Source organism: Notamacropus eugenii, chromosome 3, assembly GCF_028372415.1.
Source record: "Notamacropus eugenii isolate mMacEug1 chromosome 3, mMacEug1.pri_v2, whole genome shotgun sequence".
Lineage (NCBI taxonomy): Eukaryota > Metazoa > Chordata > Mammalia > Diprotodontia > Macropodidae > Notamacropus > Notamacropus eugenii.
The window spans coordinates 280,354,519-280,377,693 of NC_092874.1; the positions used below are offsets into that span (position 1 = coordinate 280,354,519).

At 38.6% G+C, this 23,175-nt stretch overlaps 1 long non-coding RNA gene across 1 annotated transcript in view; it reads left to right on the forward strand.

The window, feature by feature from the left end:
- LOC140534529 (uncharacterized) overlaps window positions 1-22,152 on the forward strand; it is a 769,311-nt gene extending 747,159 nt beyond the window's left edge. The window contains exons 18-22 of the long non-coding RNA XR_011977353.1: window positions 6,882-10,924; window positions 13,207-13,340; window positions 13,628-15,827; window positions 17,610-17,767; window positions 17,872-22,152. This is a non-coding gene — a long non-coding RNA (uncharacterized lncRNA). The remainder of the gene's footprint in view (window positions 1-6,881; window positions 10,925-13,206; window positions 13,341-13,627; window positions 15,828-17,609; window positions 17,768-17,871) is intronic.
- The last annotated feature ends 1,023 nt before the right edge of the window (window positions 22,153-23,175 follow it).

Below are 23,175 nucleotides of genomic sequence, written 5' to 3' on the forward strand. Positions count from 1 at the left end.
TAAATTTCTTTCCAATTCTTTGATCCTATGGTGTAGCTTACAGAGCAGAATGTTTGGTTGTTTGCATTTTTTCTTTTCTCCCAGTGATTTTTAGGGATTAGGTGAAACAAAGTTGTATTATCATATTAATTATGCATCTTCACTTAGCTAGGGTTTAGCTTCATCCATCTCTAGCCTCCAGTTGTCTTCCCCTTCTGTATGCAATAGGAGACTGGGCAATTAGTGTCTAGTCCTTCTGAGCATGCCCAAAATTCCCCAAGTGGACTTAAGAGCCAGCAAGGGCATTGTATGACTGACCTGTCATTGGCCATCCTTCTTCCCTTACACTTGATTACATTGGTTGATGAATTAATTGACTCTGGCCCTGAGGATTTTTGTTTGCCAGATATTTTATATTCCACATGTTTCATAGTTTTTTTCAACCTTATTCATTCAGTCTGTTGAGAAGGATGTATAGAAAATATCTTTTCCATATGATTTGCATTTCTCTTTTTGCCATTTGTCCCACTGCAATACTCTCTGAACTAGACCCCCAGAGATCATGTTTTGGGGAAGCAGCCACTCGGCTTTGGAAGTCCCAGCCTTGGGGTTATTGTCCTGATTGGAGAGAGCCACCTCAAATCTCCCCATTTTCATCTTGATGTTCACTCAATATACTCCTACCACAGGGCCATCTCCAGTCATCCTTATCTATATCTGACCACTGGACCCAGATGGCTATGGTGGAGAAAATGAGGCTGGTGACTTTTCACAGACCTCTCTCACTTAAATCCATTCATTTGCAAGTCATGGCATCATCTTTCTGATGTCAGGTCCTCTTCAAGAATGAGGAACAAACAACAACAACATTCTTCTACCTCTTTCCATGTCTTGAGCTGGGGATGATAATTGAATCAATAGTCCTATTCTCCTATTCACTATTCCTTTAACTTCCAAGACCCAAACACTCTTCATGGACTAACATTTCCCTATATGAGTTGTCTAACTCAGTTAGAAAAAAGTAATCCTTAGGACACTTTTATTACTGTTTTTTTTTATATCAGTATCCCTGGGGTTTATATATCACTAAACAATTGCTTTTCTATTCACTCATCAACAAGCTTATAGTTCAACTGATATGTATGCTGGCTATCCCCCTTTTTTTCCTTAAAATATATTTTTAATGAACAAGTATGTATTTTTCCTTTGACTTTAGACCCTCAAATTAGAAAAGAAAGAAAAATAAATTCCTTGTAACAAATATACCTAGTCAAGCAAAATCAATTCCCTAATTGGCTATGTCCAAAAATATTGTTCTAAATCTTGAGTTTGTCCTCCGTAGATCAGGAGATAGGTGGGATTCAGCCTTCATCTTCTGTGTGTGCTCTGATTGGTCATTGCGTTGATTACAGTCCATACATCTCTTAATGTTGTTTTTCTTTATATACACAATTATATAATTTTATACAAACAAATTATATAAATTATTCTCTGTTTTATTTATTCTCCATCAGTTTATTTAAGTGTTCCTGGGTTTCTTCTAAAAAAAATCTCTTTGCTCATTTCTGATAACACATGGGTACTCCATCCCATTCATGTGCCATAATTCATTCAGTTATTCCTTCCTCTCCCTCTTGGTTTTATTTCTTTTCCTGAAGAGAATGATGGAATAAAAAAGAGGCAGAGTTTGGACCCAGGCACTAAGGCCTATTTAACTTACTTTTTAGTCAGCCAACAAATCAATCGTCCAATAAGCACTTTTAAGTATACACTATGTTCCAAGTTGTGTGCTAGGTGCTAGGGATACAAAAAACCGAAATAGTACCTTCCCTCAAGGAGATTACATTCTGTCGAGGAAACAGTGTGTGCACATATAAAGAATGATCATAGAATTAATTTGCAAAAAACCTTTTTAGAAAAAGGCATTAGAAGCTTAGATTGGGGGGAAGAGGAGGGAAGGCCTCAGGTGGGAGGTGGCACTTTAATTGTGCTTTGTCCAAGGAAAACACTTTTCTTTGCAGAGTACATTTTGAGATACCAGCAGTTCTCCTGGTGCTTAGAAAGAAAAGAAAGGAAGAAAAAAAGAGCAGCTTTTTAAAATCCTAAAACAATGATGCGGACTAAATCTAACAACTGAGTTAATAAGAAATCCCTGAGGTGGAAATTTAAAGGTTCCCTGGTCCCCACCAGTAGGCACTTTGTCAACACATTGAGGATTAGTCTCTGAGGTCTGAAAGCCAGGGATGAGAGAGGAAATATTTAATGGGAAAGACAAGATTGTATTTCTGATTGCAGTAAGGTGCATCCACCCATTCCTTGATAACCACTTAGACTAGAATATAAACACCAGACACCGATGCAGAGAATACCAGTCTAGGCCTGATTAGCATGAAAATGATGCCCTTTAAGAAAGCACGGTATCCTGAAAGAGACAAATTGGTACATCCTTAAATCCGTTTTGGATTTCAGAAGAGAACAAGTCTTACCTTGCCATATGACCAGCAGAGCGTTGAGAATACCTCCAGCATAAATATGTATTTATTTGATTTCTGCAGGGGGGAAGGGGGCCTTCACTCCCTTGCCCAGGGAGACATTCTCTCAAGGTGTGCAGGCAGCCAGAAGAATTTTAAATCCTGAAAAGTCACAGAAGCCCCAGTCTGACATTTATCCAGTGGTCTATGTCAGCCTAAATTCCCCATTCCCTCAGCCCCCACTCCCCTGCCAATTAGACTCTTGGCAGATGATAAATTGGGCTTCTGTCAGGCCATTGTGAGTCAAGATTCTGAACATTTTGGCATTAGTGGTTGGAAGAGTCTGGGCAGTTTTATCTAGCAGAAATCACCTGTCTTCAGAGCGCACAAAGAATGAGGGGAATCTTAAAATGACGAAAGCAAACCTAATAATAAACAAAAAAGCAAATCTTCCTGAATTATATCCTTTCCATCTACCTCTTCCACATTAGAGAAAATTCTAACTGATTTGTAAGTAACTAGCAGTTGTGCTTAGAGCTAGAGACACAAAATATACTTTGGGCAAAGAAAAATTATTTGGTGTAGATTGAGAGAGGAACATTCAAGGAGAAGTCTCAGACCAAGGGAGCATGGCCTAGTGATGGCAGAAACTGGCTGCCATGTTTGATGGGCTAGCAGACACTCTAACAGGAAGGCCATCATATGGGGAGAAGACAGGACCAGACTGGACACAGTGTGACTCTCTGGGGCTTCCTAATTATCCTTGCTAATAACTAGGTATGAAAATTCAATTATTCTGTCAGCTTAAGGAATACACATGCTCTCAGACCCCTCTAAATGTTGGAACCCTGGTCCAAAGCCACTGTCACCCCACCCTCATGACCATACATAATAATAATAATAATAATAATATAATAAGCAGTAGGTCCTCAAAGACAGGCAAATAGGAAAGTTGCTGTTTTTGCCCTGTCAATCACTGATATTTCGACATATTTAAGATCCTTCTGATACACTAACCTCACCATGGAGAGAATTTTTACCACAGCAAATGCAGATTTGCAGGGAGGCAGTCCAAGTAATAGCTAATGTACACATTTTCATTTAAATGAAATAGCATTGTTTTGACCTATTAACTTAAAATATTTTTAAAGAATTAATTCAGTGACTGTTTTTGTAGTTCCAGAGAACCTAATGATTAAAGATGAAGGCTGAACTGAATCTGGTTTGGTATTTAGGATTTCAGACAAATACTTCTCTTCTCAATTTTACAGTTAGAGAAACCAAAGCACAAAGGGGTTTGGGAAGTAATGGGAGTCGGTCACACATTCTCACTTGTGAGATGTTTCTAGGAAAATGGATCTTTGTTTTAAAAATGATCTCAAATCATAATAAAATACACAGAGAGAGACATAATACTCTGGGAAGCATACTAAGGACTATAAGAAACAATTATTAAGCATTTGTAATGTAGCAAGAACTACCTTAGCGTCTAAGATGTAAACACCGAAGTGAAATATACTTGCCTTTGAGTAATTTACAGTCTAGTTGGGGAGATGGTGGCTATAGCTTTGGTAGGTACAAAATTTGGGAGGAAGGCATTAGCAGCCAGGGGCATTGGAAAGTCTCTAAGTAGAATGTAACACTTAGACTTAACTTGAAGGAAAATAGGGAGTCAAAAAGGTAGAGATGAGCAGGGAGTGGAAAGAGTTCCCACTCTGGAGTCAGGGGACCTGGCCTCAAACTTTCTTGTGATATTTATTACCAATATAACCTTGGAGAAGTGACTTGACCTTCCTGTGCCTCAGTTTCTCATTTTTGAAATGAAGGGATTGTCCTAGAACATCTACAAGGCCTCTTTTAGCTCTAGCTCCATGCTCCAATGATTAAAGAAAGTCAAGACAACACAACAGAGCCTTGAATAGAGGGATGAACCTGGAGTCACAAAGACATGAACCAAATGCAGTCTCAGACACTTACTAGTTCTTTGTTTTCAAAGAGGACCAATGACATCTCAGAATGATATCTTGACTTACTTGCTGGGTGACTGTGGACAGGTCACTTAACCTTTGTTGCCACAGTTACTTCTTTATAAAATGGGGAGTGGCAGCTAGGTGACGCAGTGGATAGAATATCAGCCCTGGATTCAGGAGGACCTGAGTTCAAATGTGACCTTAGACGCTACCTGGATGACCCTGGACAAGTCACTTAACCCCAATTGCCTCCTCCCCTCCAAAAATAGTGAAAATAACAGCCTTGACCTCCCAGGGCTGTTGTAAGATAAAATAATATATTATTTACAAAGTGCTTTGCAAACTTTAAAGAGCTATATAACTGCTAACTGGTATTCCTATTATTCTAAGTCATTAAGTTCTAGACTGATTACATTCATCTTGGCATCTTAGGCTGAAATCCACATCACCCACTGGGAAAGATCATTTCTGCTAGATATTTGAAAATTTGATTTGAAAAATCATTTGGAAAGTGTAAACCATGCTGTTTCCCAAAGAGGAAAGCAAATATCTGGGAATATCCTTCTACAGAAGAAATCTTGTTTGGAATGACATCTGTGTGGTCACTTTATGGAGCCCAAGGACTACTGTCTTTCTTGGAGGTTGTAGATGACAATCAAGGCATATGAAGCATTTTGTTTTAGACTATGGAAATGCTGGGGAAAAGCTTTTTTTGGTTTCATTTGTTTTTTTGCCCCTAAGTCTTACAATTTGATTTGTAGAAATTCTTAAATGTCTGCCCATGGTAACCAGAAAGGACAAGAAACAAATTTCTAATTTCTAGTCTCTAAAGTGTCTAATAATGTATTATCAGCTTCTTCAGAAGCAAATGCAATATTTTAATTGCTTCTCATTGTCCTATAATGTAATTTGTAGAAAGTTAATTCTAAAAGCATCAGGGGCAGACATTGAATCAATACTCACAGCAGAGATCACGTAAGAGGAAATTTTCATATATAATAAGCTCAGCTGCTGTTTTCCTAATTTTTAAAAATTACTCAGACCTAAGAGAGACTTGGTGATTTCTAAAATAAGTTGCTATTATCAAATATAAAAATGAACTAGGAACTTGGTTAACTTCTTAGTGTGGTAGATCTGGAGTTAGGAAGATCTGGGTTCCCATCCTTCCTCCAACACTGCCGGCCTATGTTACACTGAGCAAGTCACTTAAAGGTTGCCACTCTTGATTATCTTTAGAATGGAATCATAACAGCAGTTCCTTACAGGATTGTTGGGAAGAAGAAATGAAAAGAACAATTGTAAAACTTTTTGCAAAGCACAAAATATTATATAAGTATGAGCCATGTATGGGGTGACATAGAAGTCAATACTGTTTTAATTTATTAAAGTTACTTTAGCTTTATGGTTACTTAAAACTAAGCTAAAAGAGCTTTAATTAATAGCAAAGCTAAAATAGCTTTAGTAACTTAAAAGTTCAAATGCAGCCCTTTAACTGAATTCTGATGTATTCAAATGAACTCAAATGTGAGTCAGTCAAAGGGCCACACTTGAGGACCTAGAGGGCCACATGTTCTTGAGGCCACAGGTTCCCCACCCCTGGTAACATGTTAGAAGGGAAAGAGTATTGAAAATGGGCTCATGTTCTGCCCATTACCATCTATAAGGATAAATCTCTGAACTTCCAGGGCCTCAATTGCTTCCTATGTATGGTAATGGTTTAGACTAGACAGCTTCTGAGAAGTCATCTACCTGGAAGTCTACGAATCTAAACTAACGCCATGGTTTTCCATGGATGCAAAAGACAAGTCTGTCATATTATTACTCCTTCCCCCATTTTCTTTTCTCTCATTCCCTGAGCAGAAAAACAGTCTGTTTGAAACCAAACAAACTCCTACTACCCCTCTCCCCTTAATACTCTGCGTCCATCTCTGCATTTCCCTGTGCTTGTGGCTTCCTTCCACTTTTCCAAGACTGAGCCTAATTTTGCTGCTATTTTTAAAAGCAGATTTCACCTCCAGACCTCTGGCAGCGGCTGCTTTCTGAAAGCTGAATGGGCCAGCTGTTGCTCTGTTTCCTCTTGGCCCATTTTAATGCCTCCTGAGCACTAGGACAGCTCTTCCCCAGCCAGTGTGGCTCTGTAGAGTCTACCAAAAGGTTTTTGTCCTGAAACGGGACCAGACGAGTCAACTGGGCTCTCTCACAGACAGTCAGCCTGCAAGTGTCGGCTCAAGATGGGTACTAAGCATGCCAAGTTCCTCCTCACCCTGGAACAGCCCTCTGTAGAGTGTTAAGACCTCAAAATGAATTTCAGCACTTAAACCCATAACCTGTGAAAATGATGGTAATGATAAGGAAGAAATATCAGGGGTTCTGGCAGCAGGATGTTTTTGATAAAAGAGTTAGCCTGAATAATGCTAGGGGACAAGAAAATAATATTATTATGTTATCAATTATTAACAAGGCATGGTAGATTAGGGAGCCACTCCCTATGGATCTAAGCCTCTCTTCTGACTTGCATTGCTTGAGGGAAGGTGATGTGATCCAGGTTTTGGATGGAGTCAGAGGATCTGGGCTTCCCTCCACTGATGCTGTCTCTGTGACCTTGGGTAAGTCCTTTCATCTCTATGGGCTTTAGTTTCCTCATCTGGAAAATAAAAGGGTTTTTCCTAACAGGTGGCCAACTCAGAATTCAGAATGAGATACGTATTTCAGGGCATGACCAATGTGAGAATTTATTTTCTTGATTTGTTACATTTTTTTTTTCCATGGTGAGAGGATGTGGGACAGAGAAAAGAAGACAAAAGAAAAGAAATGTTTGTTATCGAAAAACAGAAGGTGTGAGTCCAAGCCCATCATTTTACAAATGGGGAAAGGGAAACCCAGAGGAAGGATGTGATTTGTTCAAGGTCACTCAGGTAGTAGGCATCCAAGGTGGGATTTCAATCCATGTTCTCAAGAGTCCTGGACTCCTTCCATTGTCCTACCTTGAACTAGGCACTTAATTTCTCAAAGTCCAAAGCAATTTTCTTAGCACACACTTGGCAGAATTGGTAGCAATCTGCATTCAGGAACAGCTTTTCCTCTATAGAAGCTCTTTATCATTACCAATTAAGTAGTCAATTTGATGAGTATGCACTCAGATATACAAGTACAGACTATACATATACATATATATATGAAATAGATATGGATATGTCTATATGTGTGTATGTTTATTTCTCCACATACCTTTAGAAATATAGATATACATACAAACATATCTTTCATATATATAATATAGATATATATATATTTCAAATGTTATATATATACATATATATACGTGTGTGTGTGTTTATATATATAAGGATGGGGAACCTGTGGCCTTGAGGCCACATGTGGCATTCTACCACATGAATGCAGCCCTTTGACTGAGTCCAAGTTTTACAGAACAAATCTTTTTATTCAGGGGATTTGTTCTGTGAAGTTTGGATTCAAAGAGCTGCACTTGAGGACCTAGAAAGCCACATGTGGTCTGGAGGCCACAGGTTCCCCAATCCTTATATAGATGTACACATTTCCATATATGCCTGTGTTTAAAACCAAACTACTGTTAACATTTTAGCTTGTGAATCATGACCTGGTAAATCCAAAGATCTGTATTGCTGAATGTGTCCAATATGTTTTGTAACCCACATCATTATTCTATTTCTCCTCTCCTGATTAGCCTGTGATAATAAGCAATTAGCTGCACGTCTCCCACTCCAAAGATGGGCAGCTGTGGTTGGAGCCCCACATTTGTCTTGATGATCATCATTAATATATCTCCAACCAGGGAAGGAATTTAATTTTCATCCTAACCCTTCACTGGATATAATAACTTAAAAGGCAATTCAAATAGTTTTTCTGTTTACATCCAGATAAGCTTCTAAAAGTGTTAGGTAGAGGTGAGGAATCCATAGTAGGCAGAAGCAGCTTTCTAAACCAGTCTCTTTCATAGTACCTAATGTTCTAGGAGGACTGAGACAATCTGTAACAATACCTGGATAAACTGGAGAACACTCAAAAAGAGGCATGTGTCCTGAGGCCATTGAGTCAAGGGCAGGTAATTGCCCAGCCTCTATGGATGTCAACACTGGTCAGTGTAATAATAATTTAAATAGCCCTGAGGTTTGCAAAACTCCATTTTATTCTCATAAAACTCCTATGGTATAGTGTGGTGAATTGGATAGAAAGACTGTCTCTCTGAGGCAAGAAGTCCTGGGTTCAAGACTTATCATGTCACACTGAACAAGACAGTCTTTTCTCAACCTCTTGTTTAGGCCTTATAAAAGAATTGCCAGCCTTTTTGTGTAGAGAGATTTCCTTCACCTATAGTTACCTTCATCAATGAAATAAGAAGTTTCTTCCAAACGAATAAATAAAACCAAATAACACCTTTAGGTAGGTACAGCAATCAATTTAGGAAGCATTTATTAAAGACCTACTATGTGTCTGGTGCGAGGATCACAAAGACAATGATGACGCTGACCCCTACCTCCAGGAGGCACATAGAATGCCATTTTTCATAAGAAGCTCTTAATTCTACATTGGTAAAATCACAAGTCTAGTCCAAAGGAAAAACTCTGTGCAGTGTTAGGGTAGAGATGGAGATTCAACTGAAAAGTGACATTAAAAAACTAAAGAAAGGAAGGTACTTTATCAGCTTCTACTGGAGAACAAACTAATTTCCTCCAAGTTTGAGGTCATTATTTAAGCGTCTCATGACAAGCATGCCCAAAGTTCCCCAAATCACTGATGGAGTAAAGCGTAGAGTTTTTATAACTAAGTTTGTCTTTCTCCCCCAAACTTTCCTCTTCCTGACTTCTCCATTATTAACAAGGGGGAGTTAAAGGCCCCCAAGTGCCTCAGGCATCAGTGCTTCTAACCATAGAACCAACTTTCATTTCTCCCTCTTATTCATTCAATATTGCCCATTAATCACTGGGTCCTTTCATGTGGACTTCTGCATGACCACAGGGTCATAGTGACTAGCATTAGAAGTCAGAAAGACCTCCGTGAGTGAGCAGTGCAAAGAGTGCTGGTCCTGCAGTCAGAAAAACTTATCTTCATGAGTTCAAATCTGACCTCAGACATTTACTAGCTGTATGACCTTGGCAAGTGACTTAACCTCATTTGCCTTAGTTTCTTCTTTGGTAAAATGAGCTCGAGAAAGAAATGGTAAACCACTTGAGTCAAAGATACTCACTTGAGCAAAGATCTCAGAGAATCCCAAATGGCATCAGGATGAATCAGACACAACTGAACAACTAGCTAGATATCATTTAGTCTACCTTCCTCATTTTGTTTTTCAGTTTAGTCTTCAACTTGCTATTCCACCTGCCACCACCCTAACTGAGGAACTTCTATATGGACTAATACAGCAGCTTTCTAGAACATCTCTCTCCTCTCTGCCTCAAACAAACCCAATCCAACCCAAACAATAGATCGTTGAAAAAAATCATATTAATAGGAACATGAACCAGGAAGGGTCCTCAGATGCCAGTTAGTCTAACTTAGTTGCCAGATTCATCTTTCTTATATATACCCACATACAGGTTTATTGCAGTACATCCTTCATTCAGAATCCTTTGCTACCACCTAATTGCATGGTCCAGTATGAAAAATGCTGAATTTGAAGTCAGAAACCCAGTTTCCAATCCTGGCTTTACCTACCCGTTGGCCCTATATCTATGGGCAAATCCCTTCATATGTTAGAGCAAAGTTCCTTAGGAACTTATATCAAGACCTGGAAGAGAAAACAGCTGCTACTCAGTCCAACCCCTTTATTTTACCAAAAAGAAAACTGAAGTCCAGAGTGGTTACATGAATTGCCCTATGTCACAGAAGCAGTAAGCATCAGAAGCAAGATGTTCATCCAGGTCCTTTTAGCCTAGAACCATCACTCTCCTGAGGTGTAAAAACCTCACATGTGTGTTTCTTAACACATAATCTGCCACTTGTACCATTTATTACCCTATAGACCTTGTCCTGGGTTGCACAACCAGTATATATCAAAGATCATGCACTCAGATCTTCTTGCCTATGAGGTCATGGTCCCACTAAATGGTAAAGTCTCTCAGTAATATGATAAGTACTTGTTGAATTTAAATGACTTCCTTCATGTTACAGGGGTATCAGTAAAAAAATCACTCCAGATTATTTGGTTTTCCAATGGACTAAAAAAAGGCCAAGGCACAACCCAAGATAGAGCAATTCATTTTTTTCCTATTCCTCAACAAAGTATTTCCTAATGTTTTCCTTCAGAAGAAAATTCCAGACATTCAACCACAAGCCCAGTGCCGAACAACTGGCTAAGACCTGGAAAATCAATCTACCAACATTTATTGTCTACTATATGTCCAGTGGTGTGGTGGCTCTGAAGGATACAAAGGCAAAGAATGAAATGATCTCAGCTCACAGTGGGAAATTTCCAGAGCACTGGGTCACAGAGCAAGGAAGACCTGAGTTCAAATCCTAGTTCAGGTACTTATTAGCAGGGTGACCCTGGACATTCTCTTCCTTGGGTTTGGTTTGAAGCTTGCCAAATTCTCCCCAAAGAATGTACTTGTTTATCTCTGCCTCTGCTCTCTTAATGATCTGTAACCCATATTGGTTGGAGGTTAAGTCCCTTAAAGTACATTAGCTTCAGTTTCTTCATTTACAAAACGAAGATAACACCACCTACCTTATAGGATTGTCATGAAGATCAAATGAAATAACAGACATATGTCAAGTGCTTTGCAAACTTTGAGTGCTCGATAAATGCTTGCTCTATTTTTGTCAGGCTTTCCCTCTCAAAATTAAAGATGTCTCAGCATTCTAATGCTATTAAAAGAAAAAAGTTTCAGCTGTATGTGTGTGTGTGTGTGTGTGTGTGTGTGTGTGTGTGTAGGTATGTGTGTTGAGAAAGAGTAAATAGGCTTGTGTTTGACTCACAAACAAATGACTCTTCAGTGAAAGGAAAGTCAAAAGTTAATTAAACCCGTCCAGCATTTGGATGGATAACATCCCTCTGTATTGTTAAATCCACCTTAATTTTAATTGCATGACAAAAAAAAAAACTGTAAATGTATTGCTGACAAAGGTTTTTCTCGAAATCAAATCCCATTTAAAGACAAAAGCAATCTTTTTCGTATATTTTGAGTGACCCCACGGATATTAAAACTTGACACCCGACTCCCTGATTAAACTTATTGCAGTGAGGGCCCTTCTCCCTGGCACCCAAAGCCAGTCTAGTTCTCTTATTCAAGAATGGGGTCTACCCCCAGGTGAACTTTAAATATTGCACTACTGAACATAAGCCATTCCCTTTGTTGTATTCGGGTTGAACCTTGCTACTTCTCCCCAAGGAGTGTGCATGCTCATCTCTGTCTCTGCTCTCTTAATGATCTGCCATCCATAGCGGTTGGGTAGTCAACAAATAGCAATCAAGACAACTCCCTATTGGATCTAAATTTTTCCATTGACTTGCTCTCCTTTTGTAGTTCTGTAAACCATTCAAGCACTTCCTAGATTTTCTCCTGCAACCCATGTGAAAACTTAAAGTCATTCCAATTTGCAAGTTGGAAAACACTCAGAGAGGTTGCAGAATTAGGACCCACGATAGTTTATCTCCCTTGCCCATCAGTCTTGCCTCTCTGATTGTCTGTCTGTCACTGTATAGCAAAGTCAATAAAAATGATTACAGTAGGCACCTCACAAATGTACACCCTTAAACCATGAAGCAGGAATGCCAAGCAGGAAATATTTTTCTGACCTTTTCAAATTACATCCAACTGTCTGGGGGATTTCTCAGTGACTAGAGGTAATAAGGTTCAATCTGTTTTACTGGTTGACTTCAAATTTAGCTCCTCGGAAGCCTGGACTTATCTATTCTTTTTATCTTGGCCCTGGCATCCATTCAGTACTGTAATCCATGCATCTAATCTCCACCCCCACCCCCAATCAGGGTTTGCTAAAGGATCACATTGTGAAAGGCACAACCATGAAAGACTCTCCATTTATTGGCCCCTCCAAAAGCGAAATATTAGCATGGGAGGCGAAGCTGGTATGTTGCCTTTTGAGAGGCTCTTGTTGAATTTAATTAGCTTTTAGATTTCATCTCCATCCTACATCTCAGTTTTCACTGCCCTATGTGATTTATGCTTCAGTGACTTTCATTTATATAAAACTTTTCAAACTTAGCTATGCCACCAACACATCCTAGAATATTAAAGAGGAGAGGGTAAAAAATGTGTAAAGTTCTGTAGGTTAAATTGATTTCACTTTAGTGCTTTATTTTTTTTCTTTTTCTTCCTTCCTTTCTTGTTTTGTATGTGAGTCCAAATGCAATAGACACACTCACCCTGCTAAGTAAGTGAATCACCCATGTGAGACGTACCACACACACACACACAAAAGACAGCTGCACTGCCCCATTCTTTACTGTGCCCTATGAAGTAGAACAGAAAACACAAGTTAAGGACATATTTCTTAACCTTGTGAAAGTGTGGGAGGGAAGGCTGGATTACAAGGGAAATCTCATTTTATCATTATTATTTTGCACATTGGGGACATATCCATGCCTTTATGACATTGGAGAGGGAGAGAATGGGGGAAGGGAGGGAGGGAGAGAGGGAGAGGGAAAAGGAGAGAGAGAGAGAGAGAGAGAGAGAGAGAGAGAGAGAGAGAGAGAGAGAGAGAGAGAATGAATTCATTTTAATTTCTTCAGCAACAAATGCGATTCTATCCTTTATTGTGTGGTTGTACTGCTGTTGCCTTCACAGGGGCTCCTGTAAGATGTCGTTTGAATTACCAGTCCCCAAAGGCCTGGTTGTGATTGGAGCTGGGCTTGCTCTGGAGAGCTATGTACGCAAAGGGCCAGGAGGGCAGAAGTTTGGGGAATTCACTCCTAAGAACGGTAAGTATTATATGGTGTGCTATCTGCTACTGTTCCTACTGTTTATAACATTAGAATCTGTTGAAAATTGTTTGGAACCATGTAAATTACATTGAAAATGATTACCCTATATGTTGAAAATGTCATTCCAGTTGACTCGGTTTTTATTTGCCATAGTTGGAATTTTTCCCCCTTATTGAAAATATGGAAATATTGAAATCATGTCACATATTGATCAAATCTGAACTTTTTTATTCTATAAACAACTATTTTCTTTTATAGCAAAATCACTTTTTCTTCCTCTCCAGATTTTTCTTCATGGAAAATAGGAATATGAAAACACGAAGGCATCATCAGAAGATGTTCATCTGGAGAAACTTATTGAGACTGTGTCATTGTTTCCAATCAATGGTTTTCACCACAGTGCCATTTTAGTTTCTTAAACTAGTCATGCCTTTCCTTTTTTAAAATGCATACGACAACATGTACAAAGAGAGAGATGGGAATGTTTCTGTGAAAGAGGGTGTGATAAAAAAAATACCTACAGGTATTTTATCCCCAGCAATTCCATCAGACTTTGTGATAATCACAACCTAAAAATCTACAGCTTTGTTTTCTGGACAGGATCAACATGGAGAGCAGGTACTCTGATGAACAAAGGTAAGTTGTCTCTGTAGTATGCAAAGTCAGATATCTCCATCATTCTGTGGTGAAACTTGGTATTTGCATACCAGATGGGATAGTCTGGAGGTTTCAGGGGCCACAATGAAATAGGTTGTTTCATTTAGTCAATGAATGGCACAGGATGTATCTGATATATACTTAGAGACAAATATACAGTTTAATCATTGGGACTTGGGATGTGGAGGCAAAATTACTAACTGGAAATGGATTTCAAGAGCCCCTTCCACGAGTATGTCACTTCTTGGTAATAAATCAGAAGCTTTAATGGACAACTTAACCCTCTTTAATCACTAGATAGCGTCATTATCATTGGCTTTACCAGACTGTGATGCCCTTGACTTACCTGTAAAATGAATATGGTCACCTAGGTAATTTATTCCACCCAGTTTCATGGGGCACCTGAATTACTTTTGGTAGTAGCAATTTGTGACAACTATCACTTTGCTACAAACTACCCATGTTCTAGGGACAGGGTAGGGAAGAGAGCAAATAATCTTCCTCCAGCCAAGGGAAAACAAGTGATTTAAAACAAGGGCAGAGACTTGACAAATGCTAAGTACGTGCCATCTCTGTAGCCCTAGCCTTACCCAAGATTTGTTTTCTTTATAGTGTATGATTAAGGAGTTCAAGTGAGGCAGTGATAGGGATGATTGCATCTAAACTCAAACGCTTTGAGGACAGGAGAACATCTGGTATTTGTCCTTGAATATCCCCAAGCTGGTGCTTCATGAATGAATATTGTTTTCTGTCCTTCATGAATGAATGAATGATGAATCAACTCAGTAGAATGAATGGATGGATGAATAAACAAATACTATTTTATATAATATTTTGAAATCTTAATAAGGGGAGATATGTATGATGACGTCTTGTGTCAGTCATAATCTTCAAAACCATTGCAGAGAAACAAAAACAGTGAATGGTGGTAATTTATGCATGTTTAAAGTATAGAGGAATCAGGAAAGTTGATAGTTGCTAGACTTGATTACAAAACAACAAATCTGTGAAGAGCTTTACTATAGCTTCCTTCTTCCTACAAAGGGATTTGTCTTTGTAGAGAACTGGTTTCTTTATTTTAAAAAATTTTTAGAAAAACATCTACTAGGCTGAAGAGATTTTGCACATACTAAAGCCAAAGTGTTATTCTTATAGATCATGTTCAACAATCAAATTATACTTAGAATCATAGAATGTCAAAGGTAGAAGAGATTCTTAGTTTGGCTTTCTCATTTTATAGATGAGGAAAATGAAGTCTAAAGGTGTATAATGACTTGTCCAAGGTCTGAGGACAGAAGCAGGGCTTATCTCCGATTCCTCTAACTCTCAATCTTAAATCTATTTCTCCTTGTTGTTACCCTGTATACCACATTTGCCTGTGGAAAATTCTAGTCTTGGCTTCAGGAGAGACGTGGATTCAAATTCTCCTACCTTCTGCATTTATTAGCTGTGCAACCTTAGTTAAGTAAGCTTAGCCTCTCTCAGCCTCAGTTTCCTATTCTGTCAACTGAGGATCATAATACCTGTAGCAACTGCTCTGGGTTGCTGTGAGAATCAAAAAAAAATTAAATGCTTAAATGACTTCACAAACCCATAAAGCATCTTAAAATGCCAGCTGTTGTTGAAGTGGGGTCTTAACTGTGTCTTCTTTCTCCTAAAGTTATTCTAAGGGGCTGGTTTCTCTTTTTAAAGCTTCCTGTGAATCAAATGCTAAATACTAAAACAAGCTCTCTTGATTGATATGGCAGCTTCATAATGGAAGCTTCACCTTCCAGCAGTCCTAAATACGCATAGTTCCTGGTGAAGGGATTTGGGTGTTGATTCAAGGTAAGTTAGCCTTCTTGTGTCACTACTTTTGCCTGAAGAGGCTCCTGAAATGACCCCAGCAACCTAAGGGAGACTCATTGTTTGCTAGGCAGAGGAGAGGACAGAGACTGGCTCCATCTTTGAAACCAGTGTGAAAAAGTGCTTAACCCCTGTTCATTGCATTCATAAGTTGACTCTTATTGGGAGCTTAGCAAAAGGCAACATCTCCTTCATAATAGATACATCGTCTTATATGGCGTGGATGGAGATGCAAGTATTATTTTTCAATACAGTGCGACAGGATTAGTATTCTCTTTCTATCTTGCCTTCTCCATCTTTCTTATCCCTTTCTTCCTCCTCTGCTTCCCTCTCCTCTTCTTTCTCTGAATATGATTGTAACCCTGACACATATACCCACCTAAAAACTTTGGAGGACTTCCCATGCTTCCTTTGGCACCCACAATCACCCCCATTGGAAAGCGACTCTAAATAATACAAATAAGAATGAATTCACCTATTCTGGAGATATCTACCCCATTGAGAAAAGCCAGGAGAGAGTATCCTCTAAATCTTAAAATTTATTCAGATTGCACCTGCCTACACTTGGTTATATCCTGATAATTCTTACCATCAGGACTGAAGCAGTATTTATTTTATCCTAATTGGAACCCTATCAACATTATGTAAGATTTTTGTCCCCGTCCCCACCTTTAAAAATAGTATTTCCATATGTTTTTACAGATCTGGAGTAAAGGCAACGTGAACTTTTTGAGGGTCATAAAAAGAAAAAAATAATGTCTGATCATTATTAAATCAGAACCTAAACAAAGGGAATTTCCAGGCTTGAATTTATCACAATTTCTCACAAACTTGATCTTTTGTTCACAATTTATGTTGAGGGGGAAAAAAGTCATATCTTCTGTAACCTCACATCACTTAGGGTTATCAGAATACTTCTCTTATCCCCTTTCCAGATTAATTGTTCTGTAAAGTGATGATGGCACAGGTAAAGCTAGGCACCACTGGACAGAATGAAGCACTAACTACACTAAATTTGGAAATTTTCAGGTTCCATTTATCTTTAACAACTTCCTGGCCAAACGGACACCATAAGATCAACTCATAATGACAACACACTTACTTTTTAAATTTAATTTAAATTAATTCAGTTACATTTTGATTAGCAATTAATACCCATTTTTTCTTACTTTTTGATTTCAAAACAAAATGCCTTTCCCCATAGATCAGAGGTCCTTTTCATTCATTTTATTTATTGTTGTAGAATTTCTTTTGTGCTATTTCTGTGGATTTCCCACTAGGGTCCATAAAGTCTTAATCATTAACCCTCTAATTTCCTAAAAGTGGGGGGATACATTGATTTATTGAACTGGCTGCAGTTAAAAGGAAAAGCAAAAAATAAAAAATAAAAAAGCAAAAAACCAGAAGATCAATCTGACATTGTAGGTTAATAGCAGGAAACAAAGAGTAGTCATAATTAAATGAGAAAAGGACTTTAGTTGTTCATTCCAGTTTATAATAAAAAGCCCCTCACCATAGTGTCTTAGAAAATAATGCATTCAGACTGAGTAGAATTACCGCCTAGCAGATTCTATTTATCTGTAGCTTAAAAAGCAGCTGCGTTTTTGTAAAAAGCAATGAATGTGGCATTCCTACTTAAAGGTGGAAGAAAAAAAAAACACCCCTTGTTTTGTAATAAGGGGATTTTCAATTTAAAAGAGAGAGAGCAGGCCTGTTGTGTGAAGTATGGTTATTACATTCACTGTATTCTATCTCACCCACCAGGAGGCTAATAATGAGGAGTGAGGGAAGGGGGCCAGGGCCACGAGGGTTATCTCACAGTCCCAGATGCTGGATAAGTTGGAGGAGGCAGAATCACTTTTGGATGACATTCAGAAAGGCCTGAATGCTTATTGGAAGAAGAAAAGACTATTCTTTCCAAGGTAAACAGTTCATTTCATCTACCAGCTGTACAGATCAGTATAAAATATGTTTATATGAAGATATCCACAAAGTTCATTTTCCCTCCTTTATGAAATCATTTTAGGTGTGTGGCATCTCTTCCCTTGCCGGTCCCGTGATGATCACAGTCTGCCAGCATCTCGTGAGACAAAGGATTCGCTCCTGAGCCCCGCCACACCTAAAAAAAAATGCTTTGAAGGGTTTTCCAAGCTGACTTTTAATCATGGGAAAGAAATTACCCACATGGAGTCAGCAGAAAATGAAAAAGTGGGCCTCGTGCTGAGATAATTCCAGCAAGTGCCAAGGGGCTAGTTGAGATATGGCTTCATGAGGTGAATATCTTTAGCTCTTACTTAGGGTTTAGTTACTGTATAATCATTCTCTCTTTTAGGAGCAATGAATATCCCAAGTGTGTTTCCTAACCAAAGCTCTGTCTCTCTCCAAGCATTTCTCGAGATTTTGATGGATTCCTTAAGAAATGGGGGCTCTGGATCCTTGTGGTTATTTCCTTCTACTCAGGACAAGTTTGCAAATATGCAGGATCTCATTCAGTGACAGCCCCAAGCCAGTGACTGCCACTAGCTGTGTGTACTTGTGTATCTGTTTGAGTTATCTGTCTAGTACTTTATGTCTCCATGTATCTATGTATCCTTGTTCTTGTCCTTGCCCCTTCCTTAGCAGAATATCTTGGGAGGATTGGATAGCAGGTGGGTTTTCAGCTGTGACCTGGGGTGGAGGAGTGGTTGGGGAAGGGGCAAAGGTTTCACTTTTTTTTATTGGAGGGGTGAGGGTGGTGAGGAGAAAAGGTGTGTGTCACCTTGATAATTAATGATCAATCTTAATTTCTAATCCATATTAAAGGAGAAAAGGGGGATCTCCCCTGAGGACACCAACCTAGCCTGACCTCCCCTTTGGGGGACCATAATTCCAATTAAACATCAGTTTCAGTGTGAAATTGGTTTGACTGCCTGTCTTTTGTTTGTCTGCTTTTAACCCCTTTGTGACTGTGCTCATCTAGAAGGCTCCCTTGAACTCTGTTCCAGTTCGAGGCCCAAGTTCATCCCTAGCAGCCAGCAGCCTGTCTTTCCTTTCTTTTTTCTTATTCTAATGATCAGGTCTGGGATCAGTTTTTCTTTCAGTTTCTATTATTAAACACTCTTCCCAGGCTCTTGATTCTGTGTCTACTTTTCTCAAAAGAAGGATTCTTAACTTGCCATCTGCTTGTCTCCCAAGGCATTGCCCTTGATTTAAAATATATGCATTTATCATATTTCATGTAACTAGAATAAGTTACATTTCTTATAAAATACATTTAAATGCGAATATACTTCTATATAAAACAGATATTTGATCAAGATATAGCAAACATTTGGCCACCTCAATATGCTAGCACAACTCTGTATTGCTACCTTTTATTTTCCAGTTAAGCTCAGCTGTATTGATTTATATAAAATGTATTTTATGTAATACTTAGCAACATATATAACGTTTTAATGGAAACTTTTGAAGACCTTCTTGTAAGTGTATTTTTTTGGACAGGAAGAGAAAAAGAAGGAAAGCAAGGGGCACTTTCAAAAGATATTTTGATTGAACTTTGGCTCAGCATCCATTTTGCTCTTTGCCAGTTTCTCCTGGCTGACTGAGCCCAAAGAACCAAAACAGCAACAACCAAAACCTCCCCCCAAAAAACAAAACCCTAAGGTCTCCCCCCTTTTGCTTCCAGTTTCCCACATAACTGAACCATGGGATCACCATGCCAACCTAGGACAAGCTTGGCTCAAAGCAATAATGCCCTCAGACACTTTGAAACCCATTCATCAGAGTGGGTGGTGAACAGCTCAGGCCTGAACTTAGAGAAAGCTCAGCTCTTCCCCCTACCTGCTGGACCAGGAAGAAATCTTCCTCTGTCCCTTCATCTCTGCTGCTGCATCTGGGCATCCTTTAAAATAGTGGGAGCAGTTAAGTGTGCTTCTCTTGATACAGAGGCTTTTGGGGGAGGAAGACAGAAGGGAAATAAAGAAAAATGGAAAAGCAGAAGGTGGGCTGGGGTCTTCCCAGGGGAAACTTGGGGTCTCTCTGAACTCTCCTCAACAAAGGAGACAGAAGCATGGTTGGGTGGATGGAGATGTGGGGGAGGCGTGTGAAAGGTGCAAGAAGATGAGCAGCTGTGTTTATTTGAATACATATCATTTAACCCTCACCTAAAAACAAATTGAAAGGTTTGGAAGTGCATTAATCTGGACCCAATTAGCATTTCTTTCTCCCTCAAAAGTGCAACCTGAGATTAATGAATATAAACTAAGAGTTTCAGATGCAGTCCTTAAATCATTTGCATGTTTCATGCATGATAATTGAATTTATTTATGCACTTCCTCTCATTTAATTATTTCCTGCTCGTTCCTCTGTTCTTCTCCTAAGCAAAGCCAAGGTAATGAAAATAATAATATTAATAATAATAATAATAATAGAGATATTTGACAGGTTAGAAAAGTAGTAGTAAGGAGATGAAAATAACTTGGTTTGATCCGAGAAATCAGCTTCCTTATTCACCTTACTGGAACTGGAGCAATGAGAAACTTTTTTCCTTTAAAAACTGTGTTTTTTCCATCTGGAATGCTGTTTTAATGTGTTGGTAAATATGCAAACCATGTTATTTTCTAAAGGGCAGAGAAGGCATTTTAAATGATAGCACTGAGTCTTGAATGACCCTAGAGAATTGTATTTCAGCATGGCCAATTACAAGAGTAGCAATGATAGCAGCAGCAGTAGAACATTAATAAAGAATAAAGAACTATCTTGGGCTTGGGACCTGGAGAATCAGAGATGACTAGAGGACTCAAACATACATTACTTTAGCTGACCCATTTAGAATATTTGCTCCAGCACATACCAAAGCAATACAAAATGGTGTTAGTCTGTTCTACGGTGGAGATACGCAATAGCTGACCATTTTGGTCTGCTGGTTGAACTCCATCTTGCTATCTTCCCCTCAACCCCCCATTTATGTCAAGCTGGCTTCCTACTTCCATGTCATAGGGCTATAGGGTTGCTGAGCTTTCCCCTCCCTCCTTACTCCCAGTGACAAGTCTCTAAGGTAGCAAGGGACATGTTAAAGAGGACGGGAAAGATGTTAAGCAAAGTAAGACTAGACAACAATTCTCCCAGTATTAATCTGTACCAGTGCCTTGTCTGTCTCTTGTCTTTCCTTGTGTGTTCTGAGATAAATGTTGAAGTGAATCTCTTTCTTGTGACATTCACCTTTGGTGTCCCTTGTTTTCAGTGAATTGAATGGTTACGTGTTTCTGAGTGTCCCCTAGTCCTTGTTTCCCTGGTCTTTGTAGCTAGGGATGTCTCTGAAGGACTGAGTCCCACTAATTTGTGATGTCACAATTTAAGTGTATTCCCTGTCTCTTCAATGTAGTTTGAAATGTTAAGTAATGTAGCATGAAATTATTGGTTAGTTTCGAAATGGTTGTGAAATCATGTGAAGAAAATTATTATTGCATCCGGTCAAGATAAATTCACTCTAGTGTCTTATGGCTTTTTATTCCTATGTGATAGTAATAAAGTCTCATGTAGGGATGGAAGCCATGAAATACATTGTGAAATGTCATCACCTAAGATGGGGCCATCAGTATAGAAACATCCTAGCTGTGGAGTTATTCACACGATTGGCAAATGAAGTAGTATGGAGCTTTTCTAACTTCCACTCTTGGTTCCTTTTTTATTTTTTTGTTCCTTTGTTTAGTTTCTTCATCCCTCACTCTTAGAGTCTGACAGTTATGGAAACTAGGTTATGGAAGGTGATTCATCGTCTCAATCACTGATTGACATTTGCGTTCAAGGTTCGAACTTTTCAGTTGGTTCTAAGTTGTTCCTTCCTCATTGTCTGTTAACCAATACTTTATTCTACCTGTGTCTAACTTAAAATCCTCTCCTGACTTCTTTCTCAATTTGCATGATCTTTCTCCTGAAATTAAAACTGAATGAAGCAAAGTTGCCCACTTTGGGCTCATGGTCCAGATTTCTCTACTTCCAAGCTCAAAGAATAATAGGTCCCGGGTGGGTTAACAAGTAGTGGCTTCAGCTGGAATTGGTTTCCTTCCATAGTTCTAGTCTAAAAACAAGGGGACAGAAGTTGCACCTTTGAGATAATAAAGATGGCCACAAAATGACTTCGAATGATACCATCACCCAAAAGGTTTCATTACAGTACCTACCTGGAGGATATTTTCTCTTTTTGTCATACAGATTTAAAAAAAAATAATAGAACCATTCTGAGACTTTGTGGTTTTCTCACTTATTCCTTCTACAATCTGTCTGTATTATTTTCCTAAGAGCATGAGAATAAAATCTTTTACAGATAGTTTTGCCTCTTTGGTTTTTTTTTTCCAAAATAAAGAATGAGATCCAAGCCCTGAAAGTAAATGAGTTGCTAAAAAATGAAAAAAAAAATCACCTTCTATAGAAACTGATGACCAAGAATGAATAGTAAGAAAAGTACATTTTCCATATATCTCTACTACAGTAGGTTGATGTGATCTGAGATTTTTCAATAACATGATAGAAGGATGAGTTTAATTAAATAGTGTCCAAACAGTGTCCAAACTTACCCTTAAAAAGACTTGGATTTCCAAAGCTTTAAGCTAGTTGTTTAAAAAAAGGATACTTGGCAGATACACAAATGATTGAACTCAGAAGTAAGAGTGATTGAAGCTAGACAATCTTTTAAGAGAAAATACCTATTGCACTGCTAAGAAAAGCTACTGGAATTTCATAGAATCAATAAGTCAATCAACAAACATCTATTTAGTGCCAATTATATGTCAGCAACTTAGATTCTTGGAACAGAAAGATGAAAATGAACAAGCCTCTGCCCTCAAAGCACTTACATTTTACTGGAGAAGTGGAGGAGGGAGAAGAGAGACACAATGTGTTCCAAGTAAGTAAAGGAAATTGTACAAAGTAAATAGTGGGAGTGAGGTGGAAGTAAACAACAGAGAGATTGGGGGGGGGGGAAGATGTCATTTGGGGATGAGTCTTCAAGAGACCAATCCCTAGGGGATGAAGAAAGAGGGAATTCTAGACTTGTGCGAAGGCATGTAAATAAGAGAGCAAATATTGTACATGATGAATCCCAAGTAGATCAGGTAGGCTGAATCATTGACACTCAGAATATCAGAGTTGAAAGGGATTTTCAGAGGCTATCTAGTTCAACAAAACAAAACAAAGATTTCCACTGCAACATTCCCAACAAAAGGTCATCCAGATTTTTTTAAAGACCTCCAGTTAAGTACAGGAAATCTCAGCTTGAGAATCCATGTTTTTTTTTTTAGTTTAATGCCTTTTAAAAATCATTTTTCAATTACATCTGACTCTTTGTGACCAT